The sequence below is a fragment of the Pistacia vera genome, unplaced genomic scaffold (genome assembly GCF_008641045.1).
Source record: "Pistacia vera cultivar Batoury unplaced genomic scaffold, PisVer_v2 Contig713, whole genome shotgun sequence".
Taxonomy (NCBI): domain Eukaryota; kingdom Viridiplantae; phylum Streptophyta; class Magnoliopsida; order Sapindales; family Anacardiaceae; genus Pistacia; species Pistacia vera.
In genome coordinates, this window is record NW_022196572.1 from 257,121 (window position 1) to 285,071 (window position 27,951).

At 39.9% G+C, this 27,951-nt stretch overlaps 1 pseudogene; it reads right to left on the reverse strand.

Moving 5' to 3' along the window:
* Window positions 1-1,875: 1,875 nt before the first annotated feature.
* Window positions 1,876-27,350, reverse strand: LOC116114557 (annotated as a pseudogene).
* Window positions 27,351-27,951: the final 601 nt, after the last annotated feature.

Consider the following 27,951-nt stretch of genomic DNA (forward strand, 5'->3'; position numbering starts at 1 on the left):
TTTGCAAAAAACGTTTGTAGAGAATTTTGCAGTGTGTGTAGTAGTATTTTGCTTGTAATGCAGTTAAACATTGCAGTTGAAGTTTGTGCAAAAAAAATTTGCAGAACTAGTTGTTAATGCAGTTGAAGTTTGGAGTGTTTTTGGGAGCAGAAAAAGTTTGCAGAACTAGTTTTTAATGCAGTTGAAGTTTGAAGTGTTTTTGGGAGAATATTTGTTTGTAAGTGCAGCAGGAAGTTTCTGCAGTTTCCATGTTTGTGATATAGTAGGAATTTGCAGTAGGAGATATATTTGTTTGTAAGTGCAGCAGGAAGTTTCTGCAGTTTCCATGTTTTGATATAGTAGGAATTTGCAGTTGGAGATATGGCTTGAAGTTTTCTGCAGCAGGAAATATGTTCTTCGTTTTTCGTTTATTATTATTATTATTTTTTTTTTTTTGTGATGAAAAATGGAATAGGAAGTCTCTGCAGTCCTCATGTTTGAGACACCTCAATTGAGAAGCTTTGGCTTACGGGAAGATATTGATCAAAGAGAGATTAGCAGAGTTAGTTTAGGGGCTTTGGCTTACGAGAAGATATTGATCAAAGAGAGTTCAGCTGAGTTAGTTCAGGGGCTTTGGCTTACGGGAAGATATTGGAAATAAGTATAAGAAGCAGGGTTGTTTCTGCAAAGATTAGAAGTTAAGAAGGGTTGTTTTTGTAAAGAAACAAAATTGTCACCACACAGTCATTTTGTAAGGTTTTGTATCAGACTATATAAAGTCTTCTGTAAGTTTACTAAACTGAATTTTTTTAATAACAGAACACGAAACAAAGTCTTTCTCTTTTCTCTTTCGATTCATTCATTTCCTTTTATTTTCTTTTCAAATCCGCCACTAATCTTTTAGAAACAAACAAGAATTTGTATTTTACAAGTATTGAAACGTTCAAAGACCGAAACACAAGGTTTCGGCGATTATAATCTATTGTTGATAATATCTGCTTTGCTGTTATCATAACAAACAACACTAATATTAATATATGAGTGAAACTGCATATAAATATTTTTATAGTATAATAAAACATTTCTATAGTCATAATGGTAGGACTAAACTAATTTTATTATTATGAGGAAGTTATAATTTAATTAATATAATTATAAAAATTATTGTTTTGATTTAGTTAAATTTATTGTAAGTGGTATAAAGGTAAAATATGCACTATATTTGTAATTAACAAATTGAGCATGTCAAATTCAAGGTATAGACTTTGGTAGAAGAGAACTTGAGAACTTGAGGATGATAGTACAAAAATACAAAAAAGTTTCGTGCCAAAAAGCTCTAAACATACTTGAGAACCTAGAAATATTTTAGCTTCAATAATAAGATGTCTATGCTAGCGAGTTATTACATACCCGCAAATTTAAACATATAGTAATAACTTTAAAGCATAAATCATTGTCTTAAACAACTAAAATAAATATTTTATTTTATCTTAAACCTTTAATATAATATAACATATATTTTTTACAACATACAAATGATTATTATTATATGGAGGCAAGTTCCTTAAGACGAGATCTAGAAAAATTATAGTTTATTAAAATGTGGAATTTATTTTTATTTATAATTGGCTCAAGTTGGGACCAGAATTTTTGATGAATCTATTCATTTTATATCAGGTAACTTTGTATATAGATAATATTATTCTTAGTAAAAATAGAAATGAAAATATCTCAATTACTTGTAAAATGAATACGTTTATCAAAGCAACTTGATTATGCAAGTAAGTTAAATTTTATTTGAATGTATGCATGCCATTCTGAACACAAATGACTATCCAGTATGATGGACTATTTTCCCTTGTTCAGTCCACAAAGGCATTCAAGCAATTTCGAACCCTAGCTAGTGATGTGAGCAACGAAGGAATCGAGCTCTATGCGGGAAACTCCTGCTTCATCCATTGATTCTCGCATTTTTCCACCAATTTCTGTAGCTCTCTTCCTCATTTCATCTCCCTCCTTCGATGCCATTAATCTTTGCACAACATTTTTGACTACCTCTGATGTTACTATCTCGTGCCGCTGTGCCCAGTCCCTAACAACAATTCCAAGTTTTAGTACTTGTGTTATAAGCACTGCGTTTCTGGGTTGATCAGAATGCATCGGCCATGCCCCTATTGGTACTCCCATGCTTATACTCTTCATGCAAGAATTCCACCTACAGTGACTCATAAATCCGCCTGTTGCTGGATGGCCTAAAATTTCAAGTTGGGGCGCCCAGTCTCTCACTATCAATCCCATATCTTTAACTGAGTCTTCATATCTGTTGAAGCGTGCTTTTGACACCAACTAATCAACACATGTGTAACGTTGATTGGTCAAGAGACACACGTGATTATGGATAAAATGTAGAGTAAATGCAACAGTGAGAGCTTTTTAAAGTGGTTCGGATGCTAAGGTAGCAAATCCTACGTCCACTGATAGTTGTATTAGAATCGTGGGTCAGGTCGGAACCGCGGACTGACTTACAAATGATTAGGGAAAAGTAAATGCAAAAATACCAGAGAGAGAGAAAGCTAGTTCCTTGTGTAAAAAGGCCGAATCCCCTCAATGAAGGGGTTTTTCTTTTTATAGTGAGTAGTGCAGATAATCATCATTAAATTTGTGGGTTGGTGTGAATGTCAGGACTAAATCCGGCTTTACGTCACATTGCCCACCTTCCAAGCTGATTTCACGCGATTTAGAGCAGGGAATGGACACATGGGAGCTCCACGGCGTCTTGCAGGCCTGACGTGCATTTACCGTTCTGACGGGAGCAGGTCACCCCCCATCGCGTGATTTCCCACGTCAGCCCTTGATTTCCCAGGCATAACAGAAGTCCCTTAGTTTTTAAGGTTTGAGGATCAAACCTTGGAAACTAAGTCATGCCGCGATTGGAGGCCCTGACCATTCTGACCTGAATGAAAGAAGCTCGGGATAGGACCTTTTATGAACATGACCTCGTGCAAACCTCGTCCAAAGGACCTGACAGCCATCGCCTAAGCGTCCTGACTTCATCGGGCGTTCCTTACTGTGCCTTAGAGATAGAGATTTAATGAGGTCGTTTCTGCGCTGACAGGCACTCTGTGCGTGTCAGACGTCTGCCAGCCGAATTAAACGCGTTGTGTGCTGACGCATTACTTCTTTGGCGGAGCATTAATTGCATGACACGCCCGAAATGACAACCCTCATCACAGCAATAAATACGGCGTAGGGCACATTTAATGCGGAGAGAGAGTGAAACGTCGTTTTGATTCCGAGGGGCGGTAAACGCCAGTTCGTAGTCCATATAAAAACCCAGATTTTCCAGATGAGGCCACCAGAATCCCATTTGCCTCGAGCGAAAACTTTCTGCAAACCGAAAGCCTTTCTTTTCCAATTGACATCTCTCCGATACCTGAAGCAAGAACCGTCCACAGTCACGTTCCCCAAAAGGTAAGGGTTTTTTGTTCCCTTTTTTTTTTTTTTTTGGGTACAATGGCGTTGCGTCATCTGATGTTTCATCAGAGGCGCGATGATGGAGTCGGGTTCCTGCCATGGATGGTGGCTCGAGTCACTGCTAGGTTTTAGGGAATTTGCTCCAAGTTGCCATACGGGGCGATGTACGATGGCTAAAATGACCTTCTGTCTGTTGGTGTTGCAGACTGTGGAATGGAACCCTCAGCATCCAGATCCGAAAAAGGAGCCGGTTCGTCTTCGCGGGATGTTTCCATGGATGAATCCCTTGAGGTCTTCTCGGTTCTCACCCGAGAAGAATTCGAGAGGATAAAGAGACAGTTCGGTGTCCGCGCGGAGGTGTTCCTCAACGCCACCCAGTCGTCGCGGCATCCTTCTGATGGCCTGGCTGCGATCTCCAAAGAGATCTTCAAGGATAGGGGTATGATTCCTCTCCACCCTTTTATTAGGTCGGTCCTGGATCACTTCGGGATCACACCAATGCAATTAATACCAAACGCGTATGTCATCGCTGTTGCAATGTACATCGCATGCCGTGAGAGCGACTTGGGCGAGCTAACAGTGGTAGAGCTCGGCTATTCGTATTACCTCAAAAGGAGTAAGGACAAAGACTCCTATTACTTGTCTCGGCGATCTACCATCGCCGAAGGGATACATAAATATCCCAGCAACGTGGGGGCCTACGAGACGAAGTTCTTCTTCTTCTGCTATGACGGCTACTGCCGCTTTCAGAAACCAAGTACGTCCCTCTTCGCTAGATTCATTAACTGTGCGCTCTCTTTTTGTAACGATCTGCATTCTTTTGCAGTTAACAAGACGACCAGCCTGGACTTGCTTACCGACTCGGACAGGATCGTGTCCTTTAGGGTTCTCCTTGAAGAAAGCCGGGACGCGAGGAAGCTCATGATGACCCCAAACTTGCGAAAGTACAGTTTTTTCAACAACCAGGCATCTTTAGAGTCCCCAGAATGTAAGTTGCATACAGATTCCTTTCTGGTCGTAGAATAATTTTTGCTTAGTTACTAACGCACCTGCATGCAGCGACCATGCCTCCGAAAGAGTCCGAGCAGCCTCGGCGAGCACCACTCAACTTCCCTCGATTGAGGAAAGAAAGGACAATCGAAGCTACTCGCCCCACAACGATACAACCGGAGGGAACTGCCACGCTTTCCCAGTCCCGTCTTGAGCAAGAAATGACCAGGACAGAAAAGGTCTCTCAGCCACCACCTGCTCGCCCGAGGCAGAAGGCTCCTGCCCAGCGATCGAAGAAGAGGAGGCAGATTCAGGTCGACGAGTTGGAGACCAAATCTGAGGAAGAACCACTAAGGTCGCGGCAGGATGTCAGAAGGAGGTCGGGCTAGGAACCTGCGAATGAGACGGTTGTTGCCAACAAGGCGAAGGACACACCAGTGCTGGATTCGTTGGGGAACCTGCGCGAATAGCTGTAGCCGATAGTCTACTCTCTGCTTGAGTGTGGGCTATCAGAGTCATATGATGAGTTCGCTGATACGGGTGATGACCTGATGACCACGTCGTTCCAGCATCTAAGCAAGGTAAACGAACCGTTCTTAAAGAGTTTGTCCGCCATTTTCATTCTAACTCACTTCTTGTTCGCAGGCTTTGCTTGCCATGAGAATGTCCATGGAGAAAGCTCGACTGGGGGCCGCGAAGGGGGCAAATGATCTGAAAGAGGAGATCGCAAAGCTCAAACAGAGCCTGGAGACCGTCGAAGCAGAAAGAACGCAATCGTTTGAGGAGGCGAACAGATACTTGAACCAAAAGGAGGCCGCTATACGGACAGTTGACTTCCAAAAGACGGAGCTTGAATGGCATGCGGAGGAAGTAAAAGAGCTTCAGAGGACAACTGCTAGGCTCTCTAAGGAGGTCGGAGAGAAGGACCAGGAGCTCCAGACGACCTTAATACGGGCTCAGCGAGCAGAACAAGAAAGGGAGGCCTCCGAAAAGGAAAGGCTAGCTCTCGAGGCTGAACTCTAGGAGAGTTGGGGAAAAATTGCTTCCCTAACTGAAGAAATGCGGATCCAGTTAGAGGAGATCGAGGATAAGGCCGTCGACTGGGCGATCGGGTCCATTTATACCCTACGACTAGAGAACCCAGATCTGGATATGTCTGACCTCACAAAGGGGTGGCAAGAGACCTTGTAGATATTGGCGACGGAAGATGATCAAGCAGCAGTAGCCGCTCGAGGATTTGACCAGGCAGAGGGCTCGGGTCTTGCGTCAAAGGATCCCTCCACCGACCAGGCATAGTGCGATGAGACTGACTCCATAGGAATTAATAGGGTCTTAACAATTTTTGTTGTACATAAATGAGATACGCTTTGCTTTCAATCACTGTTCGCTTAATCATACATGAGTGTAGTTTACAGTTCAGTTTGTTTATGTAGGCAATATTACATGCGAATTGTTACAAGCGAACAGGATAATATCCTACAATAAAAAGGAAACTAACAAAATCAAAACCTAATTTACAATGAGCACTGAGTTCGCGATTACTGATAGTATGGCCGGAGGTGCTCGGTATTCCAAGCTCGGAGTACTTTGGAACCGTTCAGCCTTTTGAGATGGTAAGTCCCCGGTCTGATCATCTTGTCGACCCGGTACGGACCTTTCCAGTTCGGTCCTAATACCCCCGTGCTTGGCTCTCTGGTTCCGAGGAGAACTTCTTTTAGCATAAGGTCACTGACCTGGAAGTCTCTTCGCTTGACCTTTGAATCGAAGAATCTCTTCGCACGCTGCTGGTAGGCTGCTATCCTTAGCGAAGCTTTGCTGCGGTGCTCCTCAACAAGATCCAGGCTCGCTCTCATGAGTGCTTCGTTTTCAACCTCATCGTAGAAGTCTCTCCAAAGAGAACCAGTTCCTATCTCTACAGGAATCATTGCTTCGCAGCCATATGCAAGCGAAAAAGGCGTTTCTAATGTGGAGGTTCTCGGAGTTGTCCTGTATGCCCATAAGACTTTGGGGAGATCGTCAGCCCAATTTCCCTTGGCTGCCCAAAGTTTGGCCTTTAGAGTGTGTTTGATGGTCTTGTTGACAGCTTCAACTTGGCCATTTGCTTACGGTCTGGCGACTGAGGCAAATTTTTTATGGATGCCCAACTCGTCGCAAAACTGCTTGAACTCCTCATTATCGAATTGCTTTCCATTATCCGAGATGAGAGTGTGGGGAATTCCGTAGTGGCACACTATATTCTTGAAAACGAAGTCTTCCAGCTTTTTGGTTGTGATCGCGGCTAATGGTTCAGCTTCCACCCATTTTGTGAAATAGTCTACCGCGACCACGGCATACTTAACCCCCCTTTTTCTGACTGGCATGGGACCGATAAGGTTGATCCCCCACATGGAAAATGGCCAGGGGCTAGACATCGTTATCAGCTCGTGGGAGAGGGCTCGCGGAATGTTCACGAACCGCTGACACCTGTCACACCTCTTGACAAAATTGTGCGTATCTTCTTGGATCCGGGGCCAATAATACCCTTGATGAACAACCTTGTTCGCAAGAGATCGAGCAGCTGTGTGATTACCGTATATCCCTTCGTGAATTTCCCTCATGATATAGTCTGCTTCTTCACTAGTTACACATCGGAGGAGAGGGGCATTGAATCCTCTCCTGTACATCTGGTCCCCGATGAGTGTGTAACGAGCAGATCTTGCTCGCAGGACCCTTGCCTCGACCTTGTCGTCTGGCAAGGTCCCATCCTTGAGGTACTGGAAAATGGGAGTTATCCAGGAGTCCGGTTGAGTCACATTTACGGCCTGTTCGGTTGAACTGATAGTTGGAGCATCGATGAACCGAACAGGAATGCTATCTGGAGCTTCTGAATCCAATGATGAGGCTATTTTTGCTAGGACGTCCGTTACAGAATTGCTATCTCTGGGAATCTGAGTGATTTCAAAGTGTTTGAATGACCCGAGAGCGGCCTTAGCTTTTTTCAGATAGCAGACCATGTTTTCTTCCTTGGCTTGATATTCCCCCAAAATTTGGTTGACGACCAGCATGGAGTCGCTGTAAACACTAATCACGGTTGCACCCATTTCTTTGGTAAGTCGCAACCCGACGAGCAGGGCTTCATACTCAGCCTCATTGTTGGTCGCTTTAAACCCGAACCAGAGAATACCATGAACTCGAGCCCCTTCGGGGCTTACAAGGAGAAGACCCGCACCGGCTCTTTTTCTGTTTGATGACCCGTCGACGTAAAGGTTCCAGGTCAACAGGTTCCGAATACTTTCCCGAATGGCTTCACCAGGCTGTTGCTCGCTTGGAAGATAAGAAAATTATGAGATGAAGTCAGCAATAGCTTGCCCTTTAATGGTCGACCTGGGCTTGTACTTCAGGTCGAACTGGCTTAATTCCATGGCCCATTTGAGCAGTTTACTCGAGGCTTCTGGTTTCTGGAGGACTTGCCTGAGGGGGTAATTAGTCATTACGGTGATCGTATGGGCATGGAAGTAAGGTCACAGCTTTCTGGATGCGATCAGTAGAGCATAGACTAGTCGCTCCATTTCCGGATACCGCATCTCGGCATCCGTCAGATGCTTACTCTCATAGTACACTGGCCATTGCGCCTTTTCCTCTTCCCGTACTAGAGCTGCACTGACCGTGAACTAAGAGACGGACAGGTAGAGGAACAGGATTTCTTGTGGAAGAGGCTTAGAGAGGAGAGGTGGCTTCCCGAGGTGTTCTTTTATACTCTGGAATGCCTGTTCGCATTCGGGAGTCCATTCAAATTTCTTATTGGACTTCAGAACATTGAAAAATGGCAAGCAGAGGTCTGTTAGCCTCGATGTGAAGCGACTAAGTGCTGCTATTCGCCCATTTAGACTCATGACCTGTTTTTTCCTGGTCGGGCTCTCCATATCGAGCAGAGCTTGAATCTTCTTAGGGTTTATTTCTATCCCTCGCTGATTAACCATATAGCCCAGCAACTTTCTTGACGATACCCCGAACAAACACTTGAGAGGATTCAGCTTCATTCTGTACAGTCGGAGGATGTCAAACATCTCAGCGAGATGTGCAATGTGCTCTGAGGTGACCTGGGATTTGACCAGCATGTCATCCACATAGACCTCCATTGTTTTTCCGATCTGGTCGGAGAACATTCGGTTAACCAGCTGCTGGTAGGTTGCGCTAGCATTCTTAAGGCCGAAAGGCATAACTTTGTAACAACACAGCCCCCGGTCTGTAATGAAGGATGTATGCTCCTCGTCTAGCCCATATATCGGGATTTGATTGTATCCCGAGTATGCATCCATGAAGCTTAACAGCTCGTGCCCCAAGGTGGCATCCACGAGCTGGTCGATTCTCGACAGAGGAAAGTTGTCTTTCGGGCAAGCCTTGTTGAGATTGTTGAAATCAACGCAGGTCCACCACTTGCCGTTTGGCTTCTTTACCAAGACTGGGTTGGTGACCCAGGTTGGGTACAGTGCCTCCCGGATGGACCCATTTCAAAGGAGGTTTTCCACTTCTGATTTTAATGCAGCATACCGCTCCGGATCCATTGCTCTTCTTTTCTGGCGAACCAGTTTGGCCTCGCTGTCGACGTTTAATGCATGGCAAATAATGTCCGGGCTGATCCCGACCATATCTGCATGCGACCAGGCAAACACATCAATGTTTTCTCTTAAGAAGCTTATCAGTTCGGATGCGAGCTGAGGGTTGAGACTGCTTCCAACCCTTAGCACTCGGCTTGGCTCTTTCGGGTCGACTGACACTTCAGACAAGTCCCCAACTGGGCCGCTGGAAGGGATCTTCTGAATTCGAGGATCCATATTATCCTCTGCTGGGCCAGGCTGCGGCTCAATCCTGCTGATCGCCATAGCCTGTCGGGGCGCACTTCGCGGAATGCCCTTTCCTTTACTTGTCATCTGCATACGTAGTAGTCGCGAGATGCGCTTTGCGATCTGCTCACTTCCCCTATCCCCGTTGGGGTGGGAAATTTCATCTTGAGGTGGTATATGGAAGTGACTGCTTTGAAGCTTCTTAGTAGGGGTCACCCCAGAATCCCGTTGAAGGCGGACGGGCAATCCACGACCAAGAACTTAGTAACCTTAGTTACCTCGTCATAGTCGCCCAGCGTGACCAAGAGTCGGATCGTCCCTTTGGGGATCAAGTGGTCTCCTGTAAGGCCATAGAGAGGGATCCAGGCGGGCTTTAGGTCGGCCTCGTCCAGGTTCATTCTTTCAAAAGCAGTCTGGAACAGGATGTTCACAGCGCTTTCATTGTCCACGAGCATTCTGCGGACATTATGGTGCCCTATGAGGGGCGTGATCACCAGGGCGTTGTCATGAGGATGGTGCAGGTGAGCTGCTTCCTTTTCGCAGAAGGTGATCAGCTCCTCCTTTTGAGCCTTTTGTGTTCGCTGCGATGTGTTCATTACCCTGATCGGGTCGTGATATGCTTCGCGAGCGTACCTTTCCTACGCTCCTCGAGTGTTTCCTGCGAGGTGCGGGCCTCCGAAGATTATGTTAACACTACTGTATCCACTGCGATCATGACGCTTTTTCTTTTGCTCCTCTTGGTTCTCTTTTGGAGCAGAGTCATCAATATACTCCTTGAAGTGCCATTTCTTGATGAGCTCTTCGATTGCCTACTTTAGAGCTTGGCATTCATCGGTGTGATGCCCGTTGTCTCGATGGAAACGGCAGTATTTTTTGCTATTTCTAGCCATAGCAGGGGTTTTCATGGGTTTCGGCTCACCGAGCAGGCTGGCCTCCTTGGATTTGTCAAGAATTGCAGATATGGACGCATTCAGCAGAGTGTATTGAATTCTGTTGCGGTCGTGACGAGGAACATGAGCATAGGACTTTTTGTGCTTGTAGCGGGGTTTCTTTCCTTTTCGCTGATTGTCAATGACTCCTCTGCAATCTGCTCTCCTACTTTCCCCCTGACCAGACATACTGCTCGAAGTGCCGGGATCGCGACGACGGAGTGCCGCCAATGAATTCTCTATTCGGAGATATTTTTCTATGAGGTTGTAGAATCTGGTGAGGGAAACATCATCCTCAGCCTGTAATTCTTTCCGCAGGTCGGTTTGCGGGTGAACTCCAGCTATTATGAGCGTTTGGATGGACTCTTCAGGGGCATGAGCCACATTGTTGAGTTCCTTGTGGAAACGGTCGATGTAGGATTGTAGGGATTCATCCCTTTCTTGCCTTATGTTGCTGAGATAGCTCAAAGGCATCGAAAACTTCCAATTTGCTTGGAAATGCCGTAGGAACGTCGTGCTCATCTGAGGCCACGAACTGATTGATCTCGCTGGGAGCGACCTTAACCACTGCTTGGCATGAGAAGTTAGAGTCACGGCCAAACAACGACATTTTGCAAGATCCGAAACCTGGTGGAGCTCCATCAGGTCGTTGAACTCATACAAATGATCCTGCGGGTCATGGTTCCCATCAAACGGCCGCATGTCGGGCATTCTGAACCCTGGTGGGAGCGGAGCAGCTAACACTTCGGGAGAGAAGGGGGATGCAGAGGTGACTTGGGCCTGCTCGTTTTGCCGCTCTCTCAGCCTATCCAGAGCTCGCTGCAGCTCCTCAATTTGTGGTAATGGAGCCAGTTAGGGATTGCTTTCACCTATGCGAGTCCAGCCCTCGCGATTACGACTCAGGAAAGTATGGAGGTCGGACTCCTCTTCGCCTCGGTCGGCACTTCCGGCCGCTCTTGACACACACTGGCTAAAGGTGTGTGAAGGCGACGGATGGTGCGGGGTATTTTCATGACCCTCGCGATGGTACGAACCACCCCGCAAGGTGTGGGGACCACCAGCATGATAGCGATCAGGATCATTCTGCTGGCAGTGATAAGAATCACCCCGCCCAGCACTTTTGCTTGGGTTCATCTGCGAAGTGGCATGGGACAGCTCAGGATTCACTTTTTCGTCGAGTCTCAGCTTTGCCGGCACCTTGCTTGGGGCATGGTTTGTGTTCGCTAGCCCTTTAGAGCCTGTAGGCTTGCTTTTTGCCACTTGCTTACCCTTACGTCTACGCACTACAATGCTCGCGGCACGGGCTATTTCCTTTTGCTACGCCCTTGCACGACCTACAGGCGTTTTTGGCGGTTGCACTGCCCCAGCTGTTCTAGATGGCACGCCTTGGTCCAAATGGTCTAGCCTCTGGTTGACCGTCTGGAGAATATTGTCGAACCTTTCCAGGTAGCTTCTGATGGTGGGGTCAAGCTGCGAGGCTGCTGGGATATCCACCGCAGCATTTTGTGGAATTGGAAGTATTCTAGAAGAGGTATCCCCCTGGGTTAGGGGAACTCCCTCAGCGCACTGGTTGGCTTGCTCAGGTTCAGATTGGCAGGCCATTTATTTCTATGGGACCAGTAGGTTAGAGATTCTCCTGATGAAGGATGAACACTAAATCTGGGCCCTCTTTCTAGCGCCAAACTGTTGATGCGTGCTTTTAACACCAACTAATTGACACGTGCGTAACGTGGTCAAGAGACACACGTGATTATGGATAACATGTAGAGTAAATGCAACAGTGACAGCTTTTTAAAGTGGTTCGGATGCTAAGGTAACAAATCCTACGTCCACTAATAGTTGTATTAGAATCGTGGGTCAGGTCGCAACCACGGACTGACTTATAAATGATTAGGAAAAAGTAAATGCAAAGATACCAGAGAGAGAGAAAGCTAGTTCAGAGTGTAAAAAGGCTGAATCCCCTCAATGAAGGGGTTTTTCCTTTTTATAGTGAGATGAGTACAGATAATCATCATTAAATCCGTGGGTTGGTGTGAATGTCAGGACTAAATCCGACTTTATGTCACATTGCCCACCTTCCAAGCTAATTTCACGCGATTTGGAGCAGGGAATGGACACGTGGGAGCTCCACGACGTCTTGCAGGCCTGATGTGTGCTTACCGTTCTGACGAGAGCAGGTCACCCCCCATCACTTGATTTCCCATGTCAGCCCTTGATTTCCCAAGCATAACAATATCCTCTTGGGAGCTCAACACTTCTCACTTCTCCATCGAACACGTCTCCTTTACCAGCATCTCTCACTACCCAAATAAACTTTTGATTGCTTTGCTTCAAGCCAAGGGCAAGCTCCTAGATTTGCTCATCGTTTAGGGCAGTTGTTGTCCCAAAAGACACATAAATCACTGAGTTTGGTGCTTGTTTATCAAGCCATTCCAAGCAAAAATGACTGCTATTTGAGCCTTTAAATTGAGGTATTTTCACAGGGTTGAAAGGCCCTAAGGCCCAATTCTTAATGTTTGATTCCATTGTTGCTCTATCTAGCAAATCCATGTAAGCATCTTCTAAGACTCTGCAAGATTTGTAAACATTCCCAGAATTGAACTTTTGGTTGTCGTATTCAGACGCAACCGAATCCAAGAACTCTTTGGTGTAACAATCTTCTAAGGAAGGGATGTCTTTTGGGAATACATCATTGGCCTCAATAGAATTCCCCATCGTTTCCAATATGTACAAGTAAACAGTAAAAGCTGATACGCTATGAAAAGAGTAAGATTCTATATTGGGGATTAAATGAACTTCTTGAATCACAGATCCCATCATGGAGTCATGAATGGCAATCACTTTTCTAACCCTGGAAGAAAGATTGCATAAAAGTTGAGACAGTGGCTGATGGAGGTGTTTAGAATTGTCAAGCAAATGGTTGCATATGAAAGGAAACTTACATGTTGCGCTGGGATCGGGGGGGGGGGGGGGGGGGGGGGGGTGGGGGGGGGGGGGGGGGGTGGGGGCGGTGGGGTGGTTGGTGTAAAGAAATGAAGGATTTCGAAGTCATGAAAATGAATGTTTGCAGTGGTGAGTGGGTTCCAGCCGTGGACCCGAAGCTTGGCCTGGCGGTTGTGGGGGCGTGCCTACTAATGAACAGGAATTATCATAGGAGAAGATGAGGCGGGAAAGTTGGAGGAGCTGATTAAGATGGCCTTGTGCTGGAAATGGCACCACCACCACAACAACTTCTTCTTCTTCTTTAAGTACGCCATTTTGGCTATGGTTTTGGTTGTCTTAGTTGATTTCCATTTAATTAAATTTAGAGAGAAGATTGCGAATAGCTGTGAGGTTTGATGCTTCTTGGTTGTATATATTTGGGTTTATATACGTTCAAATATATATTTATATATATTATGCAAATCAACTATCAGTAATTAGTAATTAGTATTTAGTTTTTATTTTTTGTATTTTAATAAATTAATGGCTAATCTCTTATTTTTCATGTGTACCATCAAAACTTCAAGACATCTAAACTAAAGTCAGAGTCTATATATTTATGATGATGATGTGAATTTATATGTCTTTGATGACTCTTGCCAAATTATATTTGCAAATAATGACTTTGTTAATTGAGAAAATAGCGGAAAACCTGTTATATAAAAGGAGGTACACTATCATTTATACTATAGTAAAATCTCTCTATAGTAATACTCTATATAGGAATAAACTTTACATAGTCATAAAAAATTCTAGTCCCAATTTGGGATAGTTATAACTAAGAATAAACTCTACATTGTAATAAGTTATAATTTTTTTTAATTCCCGCCTTAAGTAAAGTTACATCTACATAGTAATAATTATCTATATATTACAAAAATATATATGTTATGTAAAATTAAAGGTTTAAAATGAAATAAAATATTTATTTAAAATTGTTTGGGACAATGATTTATGTTTTAGAGTTGTTATTACATCTTTTACCTTACGAGTACGTAATAGCTCGTTAGCATGAATACCTTCTTGTTGAAGCCAAAATATTTTTAGTTTCTCAAGTATGTTTAGAACTTCATGGCACAAGACTTTTTGTATTTCCATACTATTATCCTTAGGATTATTTCTTTTCTCTTCTTGTCTAATTGCAACAATGATTTCTCCTTTGGTTAAAGTATACACGATTGATTGCTCATTTGGATAATCGAAAAAGACATTAATATCCATTCGATAAGTGTAGTGAATTTGTCGAATCTGATCACTCAATTCTATAGTGACTCTTTTATTCTCGTCATCCACTTCATTTGTAAATTATAATTCATTGACATTAGTGATCCCAATTTTGCAGCGCTTAAAACCATTGACAATTGTCTGTGGCTTCACATCAATTGACCATGCATCAACTCTATTTACAGTTCCATCAATGACACTTATTTTTGCTGGTTCTAAGAAATGATCTTTTATCCATTTCAAAAGTAGGCAATTGAAACACTATATTGAAATCCTAATACTGTACTACTAAAACGTGAATTATAAAATAAGAAATCAAAACTATAATTTTTGTAACTACACCTCCATTAAGTTATAACCTCTTTATAGTAATAAAATAAGTTAGTCTCAATATTATGACTACTGTAGGATCAGTCAGAGCATGACACATAGAAAAGTACATACAATCAGCCTTTGAAGCTGTAACTATGAGTATTGGTTTTTAAGTTGCTTTCGTGTTTGGGTTTATATAAGTGAAAATTAGGATACTGTTTAAAAAAAAAAAAAAACTAATTTAATATTGATTTAGATACTCATTTTAGTTTATGGTTAAAGATATAAATCAAAATTACGTTGGCAAAAAACTATGTGAATTTCTTTGTTTGAAAAGAAGCAAAACGACTATTATAATAAAAGTTACTATCACATTATGTTTAGAAAAGGTCAAATATTTAGGAAGTATATTATATAATAACGCCTATTAATGAGGCTTATAACTTATAACCATTTATCTCTAAGCGTATCTCCAAAATGCTTTTTATTTTAAAAAAACATCTTTCATATAAATAAAGAGTATCTTTATTAATTTCTAAATATAAAGAACGCAATTTTTATCCAAATCCAATACTCTTTAAATTTAATAAAGATACTCTTTATTTTCAAGAAAGAGACTTAATAGAAGAGAGAATTAATAAATAAAATGCATAGAAACTTGTAGTTTATTAATTAAAATTAAGATAGAGAGTGAAATTTGACTCTCTAAATGAAGAGGGTCAAACTCATTCTTTAATTTATATTTAAATGATAAAAAGTCTGTTGGACTTTTGTTTTTATGGAAAGACTCTTTATAATAAAGAGCTTGGGTCATATAAAAAACCCTTTGAAGATGCTTTAATACCCTATTATTTATATTTATATTTAATAATGCGCACCCGCAACGATAACATTGAGAAACTTATCTTTCTAGATCAAATGAAAATTAAAAACTTTGTTTGTTTGATATATGAGTTTATTTAGAAATGAAAAGCAGATTGTAACTTTATTGTAGATGGAGTGTGTAAGAGTTCGTGAACTCTATTCATTATTAGGATACCAATTTTTAAAGTGTAGCGGAAGATTTTACCAAATTGATTAATGGTTACCAAGTAAAGCATGAATCAACAACCACAAGCGATAAAGATAAAGCACACAAGCATATACATGGTTTGGGTAAAACCACTCTTAGCCTACATCCATGGGACATAGTACAAATCGAAGCTAATCCACTATAACAACAAACATTACAAGAATTTATTTTAGCTACAGCAAAGAGAACTCTTTGTTCTACATTACACTAAACATCACCCTCTGAATCTCTAATGCTTCGTCACTTCTATGGTCACTTCACACCAGGAACACTCCCAGAGAACGTTTGAGCTCCACCTAAGCTTCACACGCCGAAGTCACATTCCAACATCAACAACGGAACCAAGTTTCAGCCGTCATTCAACAAAGATGAAAGATGATGAGGTTTTAGCTCAAATACATACATGTAACCTGTTAAGGAATAAACTCTATAAAAAGCTTAGAGCACAAGCAATATGAATAACTAGGTTAGCTAAACAAATGAACAAGAATGAAGATGATATAGGCCAATTTAGTGCTCAATAATTCTTGCTAAGTCAGTAGACAAGGGCTGGCATATGTTGGTCCAAAAATGGAAAAGATTCCACCAAACTTTTTGGACCACAAACCAAAATGGGGAAAAACATATTTCCCTGGACCATTTGAGGATTTTAGGACACCTGTAAGTGGTTTTTATGATAGCACAACAGATAGGAAAAAATATCTTAGCTATTAAGTAAAAAGCGCAACTTGCACAAAACTATTTCAGACATGCGATGTTAGCGCAGAAATAAAGTGTGCACATATTTGAAGTAAAATGTGAAATAAAATCTACCATGCATATGTCTAATAAAAGTGTGCGAGGAAACATCTATTGTGCACACACATGAAATGAAAATGCAAAAGGCATAAGCCTAACATAGATGTACGCATGGAGGACAAAAAGAATTCCAACTTTTTGTTGGACCACTAACATATCTTTTCTCTTTCTTGTGCAACCACAGACAAAGTCTCACAACCTTTTAAGACCACATAAAGAAATTGTGATACCTGTAAAGTTAGCTCACATAAATATACCATGAATCAAAATTAGCTTGATGGGCAAGACAACAAAGAGAGAACATCACTTGGCACAATAAGTCAAACAGAAGATGCTAGCGCAGTAAAGAAGTGTCCACACACTTGAAATAAAATGCAAAATAAACTGCAACATGCATATGTTTGACATAAGTGTGCAAGCACAGAACATCTGTGCACATACCATAACATAAGTTTGACAAAAATATCAACAAATGGTTAATAAGAAGTTAAAAGAAGGCAAAATATCCGGTCCACAAGTTCATCAAATTTTAAAAGTACTTTGGTACTTGCTACAGATCTTATTCATGCTTCATGTTGGGAATCTGCATGCACTTTAACATGTAAATTTTTTTATGACAATCATAACATTGAGGGATCCACTTTACTACTAAGTATTTATATATTTTTTAGCAATGTTATGCTTACAACTGAGTCATACAACCAGGTGTACAACCAGACACAAAACATGAGAGTATAAAGTAGTCATTTTACATGAATTTTGTACCATTTTTACCTGGTTGTATGACTCCATTGTAAGCATAACATTATTCTATTTTTATTTTTATTTTATTATTAAGAGCTATCCACACACACACACATACACACACAATTAATAAAATAACTATTCTGATAGAATGTTAGTAACAAGCGTGTGGCAACATATATTACAATCCTAACTAAAACGCTCATAAATTAATCTTCAATTGATTATTGTTTATTTCTAGTTTTCCTTTTTCAGTCAGCTATTGTTATCAGCATATTTCTTGATGTAATTGAAAGAACTCAGCTGGATTGATATATATAATGCAAACATGAATAAAAAAGAGCAAATAATTTATTCTGATGTGCGATATATATGATAAGTTGGACGAAGTTTCTTATTTGATATATATGGTTTTTTAGTTTTAGGTCACTTTGAAATCTGGCTTGTCTCCTCTATTCTCACGTTATGGTTGGTATTTTAAGGGTGTAAACCGTTCAGATTAGATCCAAATGCACATATTAACATCTTTTTGTCTTTCTTATATATATGTTGCACATTAATTTTTTTTTTTTTTTTTTGAAATATAATAACTGTATACATTTAGGCCAAAGAATCATATAATATTTGTTGATTATATACGGTTATTCGTATAATGATTAAACGAGTGGGGATATCCATGTAAGTGTCGAGGAATTTGACTCGTTTTCCTCATGTACAAAGATATTCCATATCTCCTTGGGATTGTATTTCCTATTAATTCTAGACACGATAGGAGTATAATCTTAAAAGAGATTCGGATGTGATTAAATGGATTTGGATGTGATCTGTATTTTGGAATGTATATCTCCACAACCCTACATAGTATATATAACAGGGTGCTAATCAAAGGATTAGTGGTACGATGATGAAGAATATTACAAAGACTTAGGTTTAGAGAGAGCGTGTGAGAGAAATTGTTGTAAATTGTGCTTGTACTCTTGGGTTTAGATTTCTAGGTTTTCTCTTATTCCGTAATTGAGTGAGCGAGCTTTGTGATCTTTGAGTGTTTGTAATTCTCTTCTTTAAATAGTGCAGTGAAAGCTTGAGTGGGCCTCAACGTGGACTTAGGGTTTATTAACACCCAAACCATAGTAAAATCTCTGGTCTTCCTTCCTTATCATTCTGATTTGTGTGTGAATCTTGTGTTGGCAGAGGGGATATTCTCCCAATAGTGGTATCAAAGCGTTGGTTCCAGAAGCAGACGTTTCAGCAAGTCAAATCCGTAGAATTCACGTTTTCAACGAGCTTAGGTTTTCGTTGAGATCAGGTTTTTTGTCAAGATCAAGGTTTTCACCAAGCTCAAGTGTTTTTTTTGCAACGAGGGCTCTAATTCTAGACAAGATAGAAAGTTCCAAAAGTAAAGATTTAACATAGACAAGAAAACTGGCTACCATAAGGGTAGAGGTAGAGAAGTTTAGCGACAAGGGAGATTTTCTGCTATGGAAGAAAAAGATGAAAGTTGTTCTCGTACAGCAAAAGGTTTTGAAGGCCTTAGATGATAAGTTCTTGGTTGAGATGTTAGAAAGTCAACAAGCTGACATGGACGAGGCAACGTACAGCTCAATAATTCTTCATCTGGCTTACAATGTGTTGAAGGAAGTAAACGACGCAAAGACTACCTGAGATATTAGGAAAAGGTTGGAGTTAAAGTACTTTGTTAAATTACTGCCTGATAAAATATTCTTGTTAGAGAAGTTTTTCAATTTCAAGATGGACACATCAAAGGATATTGATTGGAACTTAGATAAGTTCACCATGTTACTATCTTACTAAATTCCTTACCTGAATCGTTCCAGAAAGTGAAGAATGCTATCAACTATCAAGTGTGGTAGAGAGACGTTGACGTTTGATACCATGCTCAATGCGATGAGGGCTAGGGAGTGGAAAATGAAGAGTGATCATAATGATGCAGAATGTCTCATGGTTAGAGAGAGGCCTACCAACAAGAATGGGAACAATAAAGGCAAGGACAAGTATAGAGGTGGTCCAGGTGGATCAAGGTCAAAGTCAAAGCCTTGAGATAAGAGATGTTTTTAATGCAACAAAGAAAACTGTTTTCTCTAAGATTGTTACAAGAATAAAATCAACATCAAAGTAGACAGTCGAGTTGAAAGCTTAAATGATGGGAAAGCCTTAGTCATAGCCAAAAGCAATGAGAGTGGCTAAGAGGTGTTAGCTGTAGTTGTAGACAACAATAACCAAGAATGGATCTTGCACTCAGGATGCTCCTACTGTATGAGTCCTAGGAGGGATTGGTTTATCGACTTCAGAGAGAAAAATGGCAGCAATGTTGTAATGGGAAACAACCAGAGCTGCTTAGTTACCGTAATAGGTAGTGTTGCCATAAAGATATTTGACGACATCACGAGAATCCTACATGATGTGAGGTACGTGTTAAGCTTGAAGAGAAATTTGATTTCTTTTGGTGTTTTAGATTACAAGAGCTTGCTACTTAGTGAATAGGTGTCCGTTGAGTGCAATTGAGTTTAAGACACTTGAGGAAGTCTAGTCAAGAAAAGCTCCCACCCTAAGCAATCTTAGGGTATTTGGATTTGTTGTCTATGCACAGCAAAGTGACGGGAAACTAGAGCCAAAGTTTGTTAAATGTATCTTCTTCACCTCTCCCCTTGCGGTCGAATGGCAAACCCTTTAGCCACTAGGGTTAACTATACTCAAAGGGTCTTATGTTCGAGTCGCGGGAGAGTTATCTACCACATTTATGCAATTACCTTGGTCCATTGGGCTTGTAAGGTATTCCATGACCCTGAGGATTAGGCAGACTCTAATGTGGACTTAGATGCCTCAGATACCTAAAAAAAATGCATCTTCTTAGGTTATTCAGATAGAGTTAGGTGTGAATGGTTATAAAATCATAATCAATAGGGATGTAATCTTTGACAAAAGGCTTGACAAAATCCGATCTACCTAAGTTTAAAGTTGGATTAGTGGCAAAAGGGTTTTACCCAAACAGGAGGCCTTGATTTTACATAGATTTTACATAGATTTTCTCTCTAAAGGTCCAGTATAAAACGATAACGATTATCTTATCATTAGTTGCATACTTTGATTGGGAGGTAGATCGGATGGATTTGAAGACTATGTTCCAACATAGGGAACTTGAAGAAACGATCTATAGGAGGCAACCCAAGTGTTTTGAGGTAGATGGAACAAAAAAATAGGTATGCTTGCTCATAAGGTCACTTTATGAGCTGAAACAGTCACCTAGGCAATGGAATAAAAGGTTTCTCACCTTTGTTTTATCAATTGGGTTCAATAGAGGTTGTTATAATGCTTGTTTATATTACAAGGGATCAGCTATCTAGTATGCACTCTACTTACATATCTACGTTGATGATATATTGTTAATTAGCAAAACAAAGACAAGGTTTCCAAGGTCAAAGCTCACCTTAGTCATGAATTTGATATGAAGAGCCTTAGCCCAACAAGGAGAATACTTGGCATGGATATTCAGAAGGAGAGGAAGTTCACGTGAATGTTCATTACTCAACAGGAGTATTTGAAGAAGTTGATAGCTCAATTTTTGATTAAGCAAGCAAGAGGGTGAGTATGTAGCTTATTGGACATTTCCAACTATTTTCGAAACAATGTCCAAGCTTAGAGTCAAATGTTAGAGAAATGAGAAAGGTTCCATACACAATGGTAGTAGGGTCCATTATGTGTGCTATGATTTGTATGAGACTTGACCTTTCTTTTGCAATTAGCGTGCTAAGTAGGTTTATGTCTAACCCGAGAAAAGAGCATTAGACAATTGTGAAATGGCTCAAGGTACATTGGCAGCACAACTGAACTTGGTTTTATTTATAAGGGGAGACCAAGACAGTGAAGCTAGAAGGTTTCGTAGATTTTGATTATCCAAATGATAAAGATAAGAGAAAGTCAACCTTAGCATATTACTTCATAAATTGTGGAAGCTAGAAATCATAGTTGCAACCTCTAGTAGCCTTATAAAGCATGGAGGCAGAGTTCATTACATCAAGAAACCTATGAAGAAGGCCATATGGATCCAAGGTCTCTTGAAGGAAATAAGTTAGATAGAAGGAAAAAAAGTGCTAAATAGTGAGAGCTAGAGTGCATTGCAACTTTACAAGGATTTGGTGTTTCATGAGAGGACAAAACACATTGACATGAAGTACCATTTAATTAGGGAGAAGGTTTCCCAAGGCGTGATCAGCATGGAAAATGTGGATAATGACGATATATAATCCATTAGACATGGATACTAAGGTTGTCACAACAAAGAAATTCAGTTGTTGCTTGGAACTTCTTCACATTGGCAGGAGCTAATATGAGGAGTGTGTTAGGAAACAATCCATTGAGGTAGCGGAAAATAAAAATTAATAACAACATGGATCATTCCATAGAGCCAAGATCAGGGCACAAATTTATAGTTCATATCAAAACAAGAATCTGCAGAAAATTAGTTTAGAGTTTAAGAAATCATACGCACGTTTGGAGGCTCCTCCAATTTTGTCTCTAAATGTATTTTGCTACCGACCCAAGTGTAGGATCAAACCAATGTAGTCCACACAAAGATAATCACAAGGAACTAAAGAGGGATTTGCTAGATCCTCTTTAGCCTTAAGAACAAAGAAATGAAGAGTATTTGATTTAAAACCAAAACTCAAATCTGGCGTGAGAGTGTTTTGGGTGCTGTAGCTTTTCCTTTTTCAATGAAATGAAATAATGAATGACTTCTTCCTTTCTCTCAATTAAACTTTTACTTATATAGTATAAGTTTAATTGCCCTATTCCCTTATGGAATATGCTTAGGCTCCAACCCAAACACCCCTTGTTTCCAAACACTCCCAATTAGATATTTTAATTTTAGTTTATCATTATCTTAATTAAAATCAATTAATATATATATTTAATATATATTAACATTTAACAATAATAATAACTTATTTAAATATATGCGAACAAATATTTAAATGTAATCTCACTTATTTAATTTTTCTAACAAATTAAATAAAAGTAATACTACACTTACAAAGAAATTTTACAAAGATCTCTATACAAAGTGGAATGGCAAAAAATGAATGGAAGAGTGAATTCAATAAGTTTAACTTTTTGTTTCACTCTTCCATTCGTTTTTTGCCACCTCACTTTGCATGGAAATCTTGGTAAGATTTCTTTGTAAGTATAATATTATTGATTAAATCAAGGCTACAACCTCAACAAATTTAGTTGTATTGTGAAATTACCAAAACACCCTTTCACCTAAAAAGACGAAAACACCCTTCTTACTTCCTGAGTCTTAAATTATCTTCTATGTGTGTGACCCATAGGCTCCTCGTCATACTGGTAGTGTATAGTATCGCAATTAACATCAATTAATCGTCTCACTAATACACAGACGCTATTTCCAAACGGGAAAAAGATGATTATAGTTCGCGATTTGGGATTACACAATTTTGTCTTAATGTAACTGCAGTGAGCTGGAAGAGCTCGAATTAGTGTACTGCAGTGAATTCTATAATTGATGCTAACTGTAACGCATTATTTAATGCAGTCGTGTAGGCGGTTTGGATCAAGAAGTTCATTACTGAACTTGATGTGATTTCAAGCATTGCTAATCCAGTATAGTTGTACTGCGATAACAATGGAGCTATTGTTGTGGCTGAGGAATCACGGTCTCACCAGTAATCCAAACACTTACTTAGTTAATTCAATTTGATCTGAAGGATCGATAAGAAAGGGAATGTGCAGATTTGTAGAATACCTACCAACCCACTATTAAAGTTTCTGTTGTAGCAGAAGCATGATGGGCACTTGGGTCATTCAATGTTGAGTGCATGAATGACTGGCTATAGTGCAGGCACTTGGGTCATTCAGTGTTGAGTGCATGAATGATTGGCTATAGTGCAAGTGGGAGATTGTTAGAGTAGATGCCCTAGAGCCAATCAATTATTATAGAATTGACTCTTTGTAATAATGTTCATTAATCAATAAAAGGCATTTTATTCTATATCGCATAAATCATTATTATTGCAATATGTATTGATATATGTCCTTAGAATGGTAGAACCGTGACGAGGGTATCAAGTGTTTCAAATCTTGATAGTGAGAACCCTATGAGCACATATGGTGGCCATTCTAGAAACGTCCGTAGCCCCAGTATTATTCTGAAGTAAGGGCACAGATAATACGGTAAGGCTATCATAGTGTTGAACGACCCTGTCGAAAGGCAATGACTGATCTTACTTGTCAAGGTTGTTTGGTGACAACATGGTGCAACACATGAGTGCTTATTGTAGGTGATTACACAGCAGCAAGTTCACTGGACTGACCCACTAGAGGATTTCATATGGATGGTAACCCTAGTGTCTATGGAATAAATCCTCTAACGAATAGTGGTGCAAGTGATCCTTAGACTTGAGATCACCAGAGCCACTTGTGCACCGATTGGTGTAGTTTGACACTAGCCTAACATAGTTCTTTTCAGAGCTGTCAATACGGTGGTGATTGGCTGCATCAAGGAGTGTATCAAGACTATGGTGGATTGACAAAGGATTCATTACTCTCGGGTACGAGAGAAAGTTATCTCACGGCGCAATTCATTATATGGCAATGACACTAAAACTGTGGCCATAGTGGAATTGGGTTGTTGCTCTATCCAGATTATAATACAGGTCATTGGTCTAGAAACTGAATAAATAATATCGAGAGTAACCGAAGGTTGACACTATTTCTATGCCTTCGTCTCGTTGAGATAACGTATGATGAAATGATCGAATTGCACGGTAACCATATTGTTGACAGGTAGCTACTTTGCTGAATCCGAATCTATCGGGTGGCCATGATGCCTTGCTAGGGGCTAATCTTGGTATGTGTATTAGTGAGACGATTAATTGGTGTTAATCACGATACTATACACTACCGATAGGATGAGGAGCCTATGGGTCACACACATAGAAGACAATTTAAGATCCAAGAAGAAAGAAGGGTGTTTTTTCGTCTTTTAAAGTGAAAGGGTATTTTGGTAATTTCACAGTGCAATTAAATTTGCTGAGGTCGTAGCCTTTATTTAATTTGTTAGAAAAACTATATAAGTGAAATTACGTTTAAATGTGTGTTCACACATATTTAAATATATTATCATTACTGTTGAATGTTAATATATATATTTAAATATATATATTAATTGATTTTAATTGAGATAATGATGGAAAAATAAAAATATTAAATTAGGAGTGTTTGGCAACATGGGGCGTCTGGGTTGGAGCCCAAGCCTATTCCGTATGGGATTAGGGCAAATTGATGTATTATAAAAAGAAAAATGTGTTAATTAAATGATAGACAGAATTTTTCTTTGAAATTAAAAACACAGCAAACCCTTTGAAAACACTCCCACGGCAGAAACACTTTTGCTTAGAAATCAATTCAATTTGATTTCCTTTCTTCTCAATCTTAAAGCCAAAGAGGATCTAGAAAATCCCTCTTTGGTTCTTTTGAGATTGTCTTCGTATGGACTACGTGGGTTCGATCCTACACTTCGATCGGTAGCAAAACATTGGTTGACAAATTTGGAGGAGCCTCTAATGTGCGTATGTTTCTCTTAACTCATGATTAATATTTCTACAGATTCTTATTATGATAAAATTGTAAAATTATACCTTGATCTTGGCTCATGTAAATGATCTCTGTATTATATTTGTTTTGTTTCCACTGCGTATATGGGACCGTTTACTTACAAGTAGTTCCTTGTATCTTTCTTAAGCCTCATATAGTGATTCAGACTCTTCTTGGAGAAACGATGTGATATCATTTCTCATCTTGGCAGATTTTGCTGGAGGAAAGAATTTGGTCAGGAACTTTTGTGCTAATTCATTCCATGTACTGATCGTTCCTGGTGGTAGTGCCATTAACCATCCCTTTGCTTTATCCCTCAATGAAAAAGGGAACAATCTCAATCTGATGGTGTCATCTGACACACCGTTTGACTTGAAAGTATCGCAAATCTCCAAAAAATTTGCAATGTGCAGATTTGGATCTTCTTTCAAATCTCTCTTAAACTGTACAAACTGCTGGATCATCTGGATGATTGCCAGCTTTATTTGGAAAGTGTTGGCTTGTACTGCTATCTAGTTATACTTGACCCATTACCATCCACCGTGGGAATTGAGAATTCCCTTAATATTCTATTTTCTGCCATCTTAACAAATATGGCCTCTCGTTCTCTTCTCTCTCTGTTCACTCTTCTTGCGGTTCTTTCAATCTCTGGATCTACAGGAACCACTGGCTGACGTCTAGCTCTTCGCATAAACTACACAGAAAGAGAGAAAAAGTGAGATCAAAAGCTAACCGAAAAGAACAACAAAAATTAACCAATAAACAATTAAAACAAAAATAAAACTCCAATCTAGCTACACAAGAAAAATTCAATGTTAACACAAAAATCAATCCCCAGCAACGGCGCCAAAAACTTGATGTGTTGTTACTACAACATACAATATAGCAAGTGCACTAGTCGCAACCAGTAATAAAGTGATAAGAAAAGTATTGTTCCCACGAGGATTGGTTGTTAAGCACTGATTTTTCTAATTGTTTTCAAGTTGGAGAAACCGAAAGTGTTTGGATTAATGGGAGAAATTAAAACTAATTGAAAGCAAAATTTACTAAGTATCTAAAAAGCTAATTAATAAAAGCAAGATTAAAACAAGGGTAATATCAAGTAAAGCAAACGGTTAGGGTTTTGACTTCATTAGGACTCTATAGATTAATCTATGCTACTTCTACACTCACATGCACGGATTGTAAATCAAATTCCCTAAGTTGTAAAACATACCTTCTCAGGCTATGAATTCCTACTTTTCCCTATTAAGCTTCCGCACCCAACAAAATGAAGATTAATAGATTCAAGTTCATTAAGCTAATGGAATCCTAGATTGAATTCATTGATTCTCAAACCTATCTCCAGTGTTCAATACAACAATGGTGATTACCCATGAAGCCCAACATGATTCATTTCTCAATCTCATTATGTTTAACAAATAAAATCAATAATAATCAGAATAATCACACAATCCATGAAATAGAATGTAAAAGCAACAATAATCTATTGATTAACCATAGAAATCCGAATTACATCAAAACCCTAACCCAAAGTGAGTTAGTTCATAATGAAATTAACACAAATAGCAAGAAAAATAGTAAACACAGTAGTCAACATGTTGAAACAAAGAGAAAATAGTAAAAACATCTCCCCTGATTGATGAATCCACAAGGTTAAATCTCAAATATTCTCTTCTTTTCTCCCAAAATGTCAAAGCTGCTCTCAACCAAGACGAACCCTCTCAAAATGTCTAAGTTTCTCAATATATAGTTCGTCCAAAAACCTAAGAACTTTCCTAAAATAAAACTGTGCGTTTTAATTAAAAACTGAAAATCACAGACTTCGCCACGGCAATAAATTCCCGAGAATTTATCGCCGCAGTGAAGAAAGAACTTCACCGCAGTGAACCTTGCTGAACAATAATGAAATTATGGAATTGCCCTCCGCTTGCTTCCTTGCTTAAATCTTCAATCTTTGATGCTCTCCAATGGGAACAAGCTTCATAGTGCTTCTAATCTGCTTCAGAACTCTTCGAATTTTGAGATTCGCTCGCTTCTAGGTCCAGAAACTCAATTCCGCTCATTATTTGCTCAAAGTACATGTTTTGGCCTGAAACATAAAACATATGAAATTAAGTTACAATTCAGGCGAAAACAACATAAGAAGTGTCCAAAATCTGGCCAAAAAGCCTAAATAAAACAGTATAATCCTCGGATTATCAGCAAACTACTCACACCCGCTGATGACGTGCTGCCATCAACCCCTGTCAACAACACACCCTCTCCTAATGGCATTTGCCATTGAAACTGCTCCCATTTCCCATCCAAAACCGAGACCTTCAAACCCAAATCCTTAAAATATTGTTCTAAGGAATCCAACTTCTCCACCATTGCAACCTGGGCAACCATAAGTTGATGTACTTACTCGTCTAAAACTTTTGAACGAGTTCCTTCCACCATTGCTCTCAACAAAAGCACCAAATGTTAGAGTTAATTTGTTCCATATGAGGGAACAAGCCTCCAAGAATATTGAGACAGAAAAAGAGATTGATTTAATTCCTTTCATGCTTATTCATAAGAGCCCAGACCTTCAATAAGCCTTATAGGATAACAACCAAACACCTACAGGATAACAACAAAAATTATAAAATGACTACAAACCCCCCATTACACTTTATTTATTTCATAGCCAAACTACTAACTAAATAACAACCAAACATTCTAAATAATAAATTCTACTACTTTCTTCTTCCATAAATATTCCTACTTTCTTCTTCCACTAGTCGAGACTTCTCTAGACCCCATATTCTGTAGACCACTTCGGTGGTTGACGAACTCTGTTTGACCTTCTTAACTCTTCTGAATCCACAATCCTAACATAGGACGTAGATGATAACTTTTATGATTGATGTTTTGTAGAAACACTTTCAGCTAGTTCCTAATGCTATTGAGATTATAGAGAACTTCCATAAGATGTTCGATGACCAAGGTAGGCCAGCTAGGAGAGAAG